Source organism: Pelobates fuscus, chromosome 6 (genome assembly GCF_036172605.1).
Source record: "Pelobates fuscus isolate aPelFus1 chromosome 6, aPelFus1.pri, whole genome shotgun sequence".
Classification (NCBI taxonomy): domain Eukaryota; kingdom Metazoa; phylum Chordata; class Amphibia; order Anura; family Pelobatidae; genus Pelobates; species Pelobates fuscus.
The window spans coordinates 310,156,561-310,164,236 of record NC_086322.1 but is presented as its reverse complement, the minus strand read 5'-3'; the positions used below and the strand labels follow the sequence as shown (position 1 = coordinate 310,164,236).

General features: G+C 49.5%; 1 pseudogene; it reads right to left on the bottom strand.

Annotated features, from left to right (window-relative positions):
• Window positions 1-340: 340 nt before the first annotated feature.
• LOC134615243 (actin-related protein 2/3 complex subunit 1A-A-like) lies at window positions 341-5,520 on the bottom strand (annotated as a pseudogene).
• Window positions 5,521-7,676: the final 2,156 nt, after the last annotated feature.

Sequence of the window (7,676 nt, the reverse complement as noted above, 5' to 3'; positions counted from 1 at the left end):
CCACCCTGATCTATTATTTTAGTTACCCAACTAGAGGTATCTGAGGTGCTCTTTCAGGTGACCATATGGTAAGTGTCTACAATTCCCTTTTTTATCTACTGGTGGTGGGGGGGGGGGGGGGGCAGACACATTATTTTGTTTTCACATTCTGCATTTGTTTATTTTCTAGCAGACAATTTACATAAAATTAATTCCCCACAGAAACTACCAAAAGCAGCTTTGGTAAACGACAACAGAAATTAACAACTCAAATGAAAACAAAACATTAGCTGATTTCATGGTTAACCATCTTCACCACAGATTGTCAACAACATAACCAAGTAAGTCTGCAAACTACCCAACATGTGCTTTAAAATGGGAGGTTACACGTTTCCAGAAGGAGAACATGCTTATAAGCTTCAATGTGTAGTTGGACATTAGCAATTGTGACACATTTATTGTTGGAGGGGTCAGCAAAGTCTTGAAGGGTTTTCCACCTAGTTCTAGATGTCAGCAAGTCCTGCTTCATTTTGTCTTGCTCGTGTTGCTGCACCTTCTTCAGATTATTCGCAGTTCTTGAATGTAGGATTCCAGGGTCTTAAAGTCTTAAATTGTCCTGGCTCCATCTTTCCCAGTTGTACAAAATTTTCAGCACTCCATTTTACCTCCATTATAGATGGACACTTGGGTGATGCTCTTCTGATGCAGTGTCTCCATTGCCTCCAGTGTGGCATTATAATCTTCCGTAGTGGCTCTTTTGTCCATGTTTCAGAAGTGCTCCATTGTGGAGATATTACGAAGGGTGGTCTGCTTTGGAATGTCCAATTTAGTAATGAAAGTCAAGGTCTCATGATCATCATAAATGAACAGCATAGGAATACAATCAAGGCCTGCTGCTATCAAACTATTCTCAGATATAAAGATGACACTCAGTAATTGCAAGAACTCTGTCTTCAGCTGGGCAACACTCTTGTTTTAGAAGCATCTGCCACAGACACAATGCTATGATGTCTGACCCAAGCCATGCAGTTGCCACTTGCTAAAAAGCTTACACTATGCACCCAACCACCACTACCTGCTCCTCCAAACTCAGCCATGAGCTGGCCAAATGGCATTTTAGAACCCTATAGTGTGCTAGCTGGTTTTTCATCAATTTCTTTAATGTAAGCAGAGAATACCCTGGTCTTGAAATCACAAGAGCCTTCAGTAAGCAACACATTATTGGGGTGCCAGTCCAGGCTAAGTACTGTGGAACAAATTGACTTCTTGATGTGCTTGTTCACCCACCAGTCATTTTCTGACTCAAAGTAGCACACAAGACCACTTCACAAAGCACAATTGATATGTAGGATAACAGCACGATTGATACGTAGGATAACTAATAGACGTGCAATTTGGTTTGGTCCAAATTAGAATTTGGCCGAATTTCGGACATTTTGACAATTGTATGCTTCAGAATGTCCGAATGTCCGAAGTGGCAAATTGTCAAATTTCCGAAGTGGCGAATTTCCGAAGTGCCAAACCAAACTGAATTGCCGAAGTGCAGAATTGCTGAATTTCTGAAGTGTCGAAGTGCCGAACCGAACCAAACTGAATTGCCGAAGTGCTTCGGACTTCTGAAAAGTGGCAAAATGGGTTGGGGTTAGGGTAGGGTTAGGGTTAGAAGTAGTGATAGGGGTAGGGTTAGGGCAGGGTTAGGTTAGGGTTAGGTTAGGAGTAGGGTTAGGGTTATGAGTAGGGGTAGGGTTAGGGTTGTGTTAGAAGTAGGGTTAGGGTAGGGTTAGGGTTGGGAGTAGGGGTAGGGTTAGGGTTGGGTTAGGGTAGCTTTAGGAGTAGGGTTTGGGGTAGGGTTGGGTTAGGAGTAGGGTTAGGATAGGGTTAGGGTTAGGAGTAGGGTTAGGGTTAGGGTACGGTTAGGAGTAGGATAGGGTTAGGGGTAGAGGTTCCTACCTATCCCTACCCTTAACCCTACTCCTCATGCTCCTTTACCCATTGATTCCCACCTTTTTTGTAGATGTGAACCTTGTGGTTATTTGGGCTGTTGGCAATTTGAGTGAGTTTTTTTGTTCCAGGCGTGGCAGCTGATGGGTTCAAGTAAAAATTGGTGCAAGGACATTCTTGAGTGTTTTCAGGCAAAAAAAAATAAGATTATTGAACACTCTGGTACTGATTTGCGGACTTTGGTCAGTCAATGCGAACTCGGCGCAGGAGCAAGGGAAGAACTCATTAATTTGTATCAAGTGTGGTCGCATCCGACATCAGATGCTTGGGTTCTTTAAGCAGTGACAGGATATTACATTGGTTTTGTATCTCCTCCTGTCCCAGGGAGATAGTTCTTTCCTGTTAAGATACTCTCCTTGTCTCCAGGGAAATACAAGAATTGATGCACAAACAAGCCATCGTAGAATTTCCTACCCATACTCTTGGTTATGTCAGCAATCTCTTTTTAGTCCCCAAAAAGGTGGCGGCGTGAGGCCAGTCATAAATGTAAAACAATTGAATTGATATGTGACATAGCATAATTTCAAGATGGAAGGCGTACCTTGTCTACTTGACTTATTCCAACCATTGGATTGGATGGCCAAATTGGATTTACAGGATGCTTATATCATGATCCCTGTAGCAGAACAGCATCAAGATTTTTTTCCAATTCACGTGGCAAAAATGGAGATTCCGGTGCATACCATTCAGTCTTTCATCTGCCCCGTGATGTTTCACCAAGATCATGAAACCCGTGGTCGCTCTCCTAAGTAGTCAAAGCATCTGTCTTATCATTTATCTGGATGATATCTTCATTCTGGCTCAATCGTCAATTTTCTCCAAAAACACCTGTCATGGATGCTAACATTACTAAGAAATCTGTGTTTCCTTATTAGAGTTGAGCGAACCTGGACTGAAAAGTTCGAGTTCGTACCAAACATTACGTTTTTTGGACCCCGGACCCGAACACGGACATATCACTGTATGTTCGGGTTGGAGTTCGGAGTTCGGCGATTTAATGGCGCGTTTTCAAAGGCTGGAGGGCAGCCAATCAATACGTGTTTGACTTGTGTGCCCTTAGAAGCCATCACAGCCATGCCTACTAATGGCATGGCTGTGATTGGCCAGTGCAGTACCCACATGCGGTCTTATTAGTATAGGGAGAGGATGCTGCCGCAGATAGGGACAGCTTAGGAAATAATTCTGCAAACTAGTACATTGGTGGGGTGGGGTGTGGTGCACTTCATATCTAAGAGTCAAATAGAAGCATCTAATAGTGCGCTTACTGCGTAGTGGTAAACATTCCAATTGTTTTGCTGCTAAACTGCTAAATAGTATATTTTGGGGCCTGTTCTTCATATCTGAGAGTCAAATAGAAGCGTCTAATAGTGCGCTTAGTGCACACTTGTAAACATTCAAATTGTTTTGCTGCTAATCTGCTGCTTACATTGGAGTTTTAAAAAGTCACATTTTTTGGGGGGGCACTAAATAGTATATTTGGGGTGTTCATATTTGGGGTGTTGATATTTTCTACATTAGAAACTACCAGATAACAAGCTGCTATATTTAAACCAGTGATCAATAGCGAAGAGGTACTTCAACAATATAAATCCCCCTCTCATAATATTGTAAAGCGCTACGGAATCTGTTGGCGCTATATAAATGGCAATAATAAATAAATAAATAAATTGTAATTCTGGGGCAATACCATCACAAGTCAAACTGAGAGGTCAGTTTATAGGGAACACTGTTGCCTGGATACAATTCTAAAACAATTTCCATATGTGCTATGCAGACTTTACATGCTGTAAAAACACAGGTGCCAGCTGCTTTGGCTTTGTGCAGTGTGCATACCGGCAAGGAGGGCAGGGTTGAGGAGTGGGTGGAAGATGATGTGTGCTAATCTGCTAAATTGTAAATTTTGTGGCCTGCTCTTCATATGTGAGAAGCAAATCGAAGTGTCTTATAGTGCGCTTTCTGCGCACTTGTAAACATTCTAATTGTTTTGCTGCTAATCTGCTAAATAGTAAATTTTGGGGCCTGTTCTTCATATCTTAGAGTCAAATAGAAGCGTCTAATACTGCGGTTACAGTGCAATTGTAAAGATTCTAATTGTTTAGGCCCTGGGGAGATTGTGCAGCAAAGCGGACAAGGGCACATGTAGGAGTGTGGGGATAGATGCATGGGATTGGTTGGGAAAGAGTGTGTCGGTGGGATTATGTTCTGTGTAAATTAGTGTGGGGGAGGTCTTACCTCAGTGCCACTTGGGATTCGGGCCATCAAACAGCTTTCTGTCCTCCTGCTCCTGTTTGCCTGGGCCTGTAGTTTCACACAGCTTGAGGGATGGAGGTTGAGGCTTTCTGGCTTCCCTCAGAGCTGCTGCAGCGTGGATGGTGGCCGGCGACTCCTGATTCAGGTGCTCTCCTCTCCTGGATCCTCTCCCCTCTCCATCTGGGGCCTTCCCTGTGGCCCTTGCTCCCCTCTCCCCTGGTGGCTGCCGGTGTGGGTGCTCCCCCCGTGGCCTGTCTACATCTGGGGCCTTCCCTGTGGCCCCTGGCCCCTCTCCCATGGTGGCTGCCGGTGTGGGTGCCCCCCGCGCTGCCTGTCTCCTAATGGGGCCTTTCCTGAGGCCCCTGCTCCTGGGGGCCACGATGGTGACGTCCGGCATTCCCGCCCGCCGGCTCCGCTGCCCCCCCGATGCTGCTTCTCGGGCCCGGTTGAGGAGGTGGAGCCCGGGCCCGAGGCTTCACCCGGCCGCATGTCTGAGGCTCCAGACACGCGGCCTACAACTGCCGCGGAGGATGCATGGCCTAAAACCGCCGCCGGGACTTGCGGCCTCTCCTTCCTGCAGCCGGATCACGGGCGGCGTCCTCCGGTGTTGGGATTTCATGCCAGAGGCTGTAGGAGGCGGGCAGCGCATCCTGCGCCTTGTGCGGCCGGCAAGAGGCCTTCCTGAACCGCCGCATGGCGGGCGCTGCGGCGGGGCCTGGGACGGGGGCCCGGCGGCGAGTGGGCCCTGCAGGGCGAGAGGGGTCTGCTTACCTGCCGTTGGGGGTGGGGGAGACCTCTCCTGAGGGCCTCCTCTGCCAGTGAGGATGGTGCCCAGGGGGGTCTCTCTCCCCTGCCCCCCCTCCTTTTTTCAGTCCCCCCTCCCTTCTCTGTCTCTGGTTTCTCCCCCGTTGGCGTTTCGGGGGGGGGCTCATCTCCTCCCCTGGTGTCCCCCTGTTTTCTTTCTTTTCCTGTCGGTCCTTCTTTCTCCCGCCCCCCCCTTTTTTCCCCTCTCTCTGTTTTCTTCCCCCTTACCCTCTCTCTGTTTTCTTTCCCCTTACCCTCTCTCTGTTTCTCTCCTCTATGTCCCCTCCCCCACTTTTTCCTCTCTTTCCCTGCTCTTACCTGTTCCTGGGTTTTCTCTGCCTTCTGTCCTTCTCTCTCACCTTCTGGTCTTCTCTCTCTGCTGGTTACTTACCTCGGCTGCCTCCTGGTGGCACGTCCTCTCCATGCCCTTCTCACAGGTCCTGGCTGCAGTTCATAGAAATACCCAGCAGGTGGCGCCTGGAACATCTTGGAAGAAAACAGTGGAAGCTGATTTCAATGTCTTCTGCCTGGACTTCTACGCTTGTTATGCCGCGGGTGGTACACCGTGCATTGGCTGGTGAGTACGTTGTCCCTTCTTGCATCCGATCGGGTCCCTTTACAGCTGGGGGGGGGGGGTATTAGTGCGCAAAAAAACAAACAAACAAAGAAGTCCTGAATGAATACCTGAATAGAATGAGGAATGAAAGATTCACAAAAAAAAAAAGAAGGAAAAAGAAGGAGGAAAACGGTACCTGGACACCGCTTACCAGTCCACTCCGGTTATTTCACCTCCACCCCCCTTTTTGTCAGTATTTATCATATATTATAGTACAGTTTCCTGCAGTGTCCTGCGCAGCTAATAGCGCTGGCGTTGCCTCCCAAGAGGCAGGCGGTTAGGGTGGCTCTGGACGCTGCTGGGGGGCACTAGTATGGCCTGCTTGACTTGCGCATGTTGCATACTACTAGGGAGCAGTGGTGAGTGGGGTTTTCTTAGTGATATGTTCCCTCATGCCGCGGGGGGGCCTGTGCTTTGGGGGGAATCCAGGATGTGTGTGGGGGGGAAATGCCATAATTGGTTGCGCAAGGAATGTGTCAGGGCATCGTATGTTATGGATAGCATTGTCGGGGAGAGGGTTCCCCGACAATGCTCCACGTTGTTTTGCCGTCCGGACACTCTCTGGGATGCGTGTTGTTCCTAGGGTGAGCTGGGTTGGTGGGAATTTGCAGACGGAGAATTGAGGGTTCCGGTCGCAGGGATCCCGTGCCCCGCGGTTTTTCATGCGGGCGATCTGTCGGGATAGGGGACGTGGGTGCTCTCCGAGCAGGACCTTTCGGCCCATATGAGACTTCCTTCGGGTGGTGCGGGAGCGGCTTACCAAGAAAGCTTGGTAGGCTTACCTCCCGACCAATTTTAGGGTGCCCCCGAAGTCCGCTCCGTGGGTCCCCCCCCCCTCGCACCCCCCTTTGGGACATGGTGCCTGTAGAGGGCAGGGTCAATATCGCATGATTTCTTATTTAATCGTTTGTCGTTCCATCCAAGGGGTTAGGTATGGGAGGGCATGACACATCGGTCCACGTGGTTAGGACTGCAGGGCTCTGGGGCCTTTCTGACAAGGGCAGCGGTGTAATTGGATTTCCGGCTGCTGCCGAGGCGCCCGGCAGGTTGTTGTTTTCCGGGCCGTATTTCTGACAGTCAGTGTTCTGTGGCTATGTGCCCCCCACACGGGTGGCTCTTAATGTCGCCCTCCTGGGTAAGCTGGCCTTGCCTGTTGGTGTTACCTTTGGGGCGTATGGGGTTTTCCTTTTGGGCCTCAGTTAATGGTGGCTTGTGCAATCAGGCCCCCTAAGTCCCTTCCACTGACTTCCACCTGTTGCCGCTGCAGCGGGTTTGGGGTTTTTTGGGGCCTAATTCGTTTTTCCATGGTGTGCTGACTCTTGCTCAGTAAGCTGGCAAGCATTGGGGCTCTTGCTGACTCTGGCTGTCTTGGAGCTTCCCCATTCTGGTGGCATGGTAGGCGTGGGGTACCCAACTCCCGGACAGGTGGGTAGTTCTTCCTTTGGGACAAACGTGTGGCGGTACCCTCTACCCCGGTGGTACCCTGGTTGTGGCGCCTAGATCGGCGCTGCTTGAGTCTGGAAGTGTCTGGTCAGGCGGGGTTTTTCCCGGGGGGTTCTATCTTGTTTACTGTAGGACGTACTTCGCGCTCCGCAGGGCCAAATTATAAGGCAGTGGAGACGTGGTCGCTCGGTCTAGCGGACTGATGAAGCGGGTCCATGGATCGATCTCTGAGGTGGCGTGGGGCCCTCTACAGTTAAGTGTGACTGATCAGGCCGGATGAGAGCATTTCCTTGGCGGCTTCCCATTTATGTTACGGTCATCTGCAGGTGGGAAGGGGTTTTGGTGGATCGAGTAAGCATCGGAAGGGACTTCCTTCAGGCTTTCGCTGCTCGACGGCTGTTGTATTTGGGAAAGGTAAGTTGGTAGCGGTTGGCTGATTCATCAATAGAATCTGTTCCGTTCTTGGATGTTGCGGAGTTGACATAACCGGGCCCTTTCTGCTTTCTCTTGAGGTGAATTGAATGCACAGGGTACTGGTTAGTCTCCTAACAGGGTGTGCTAGGTTCCCAGGATAGTTGGAAAT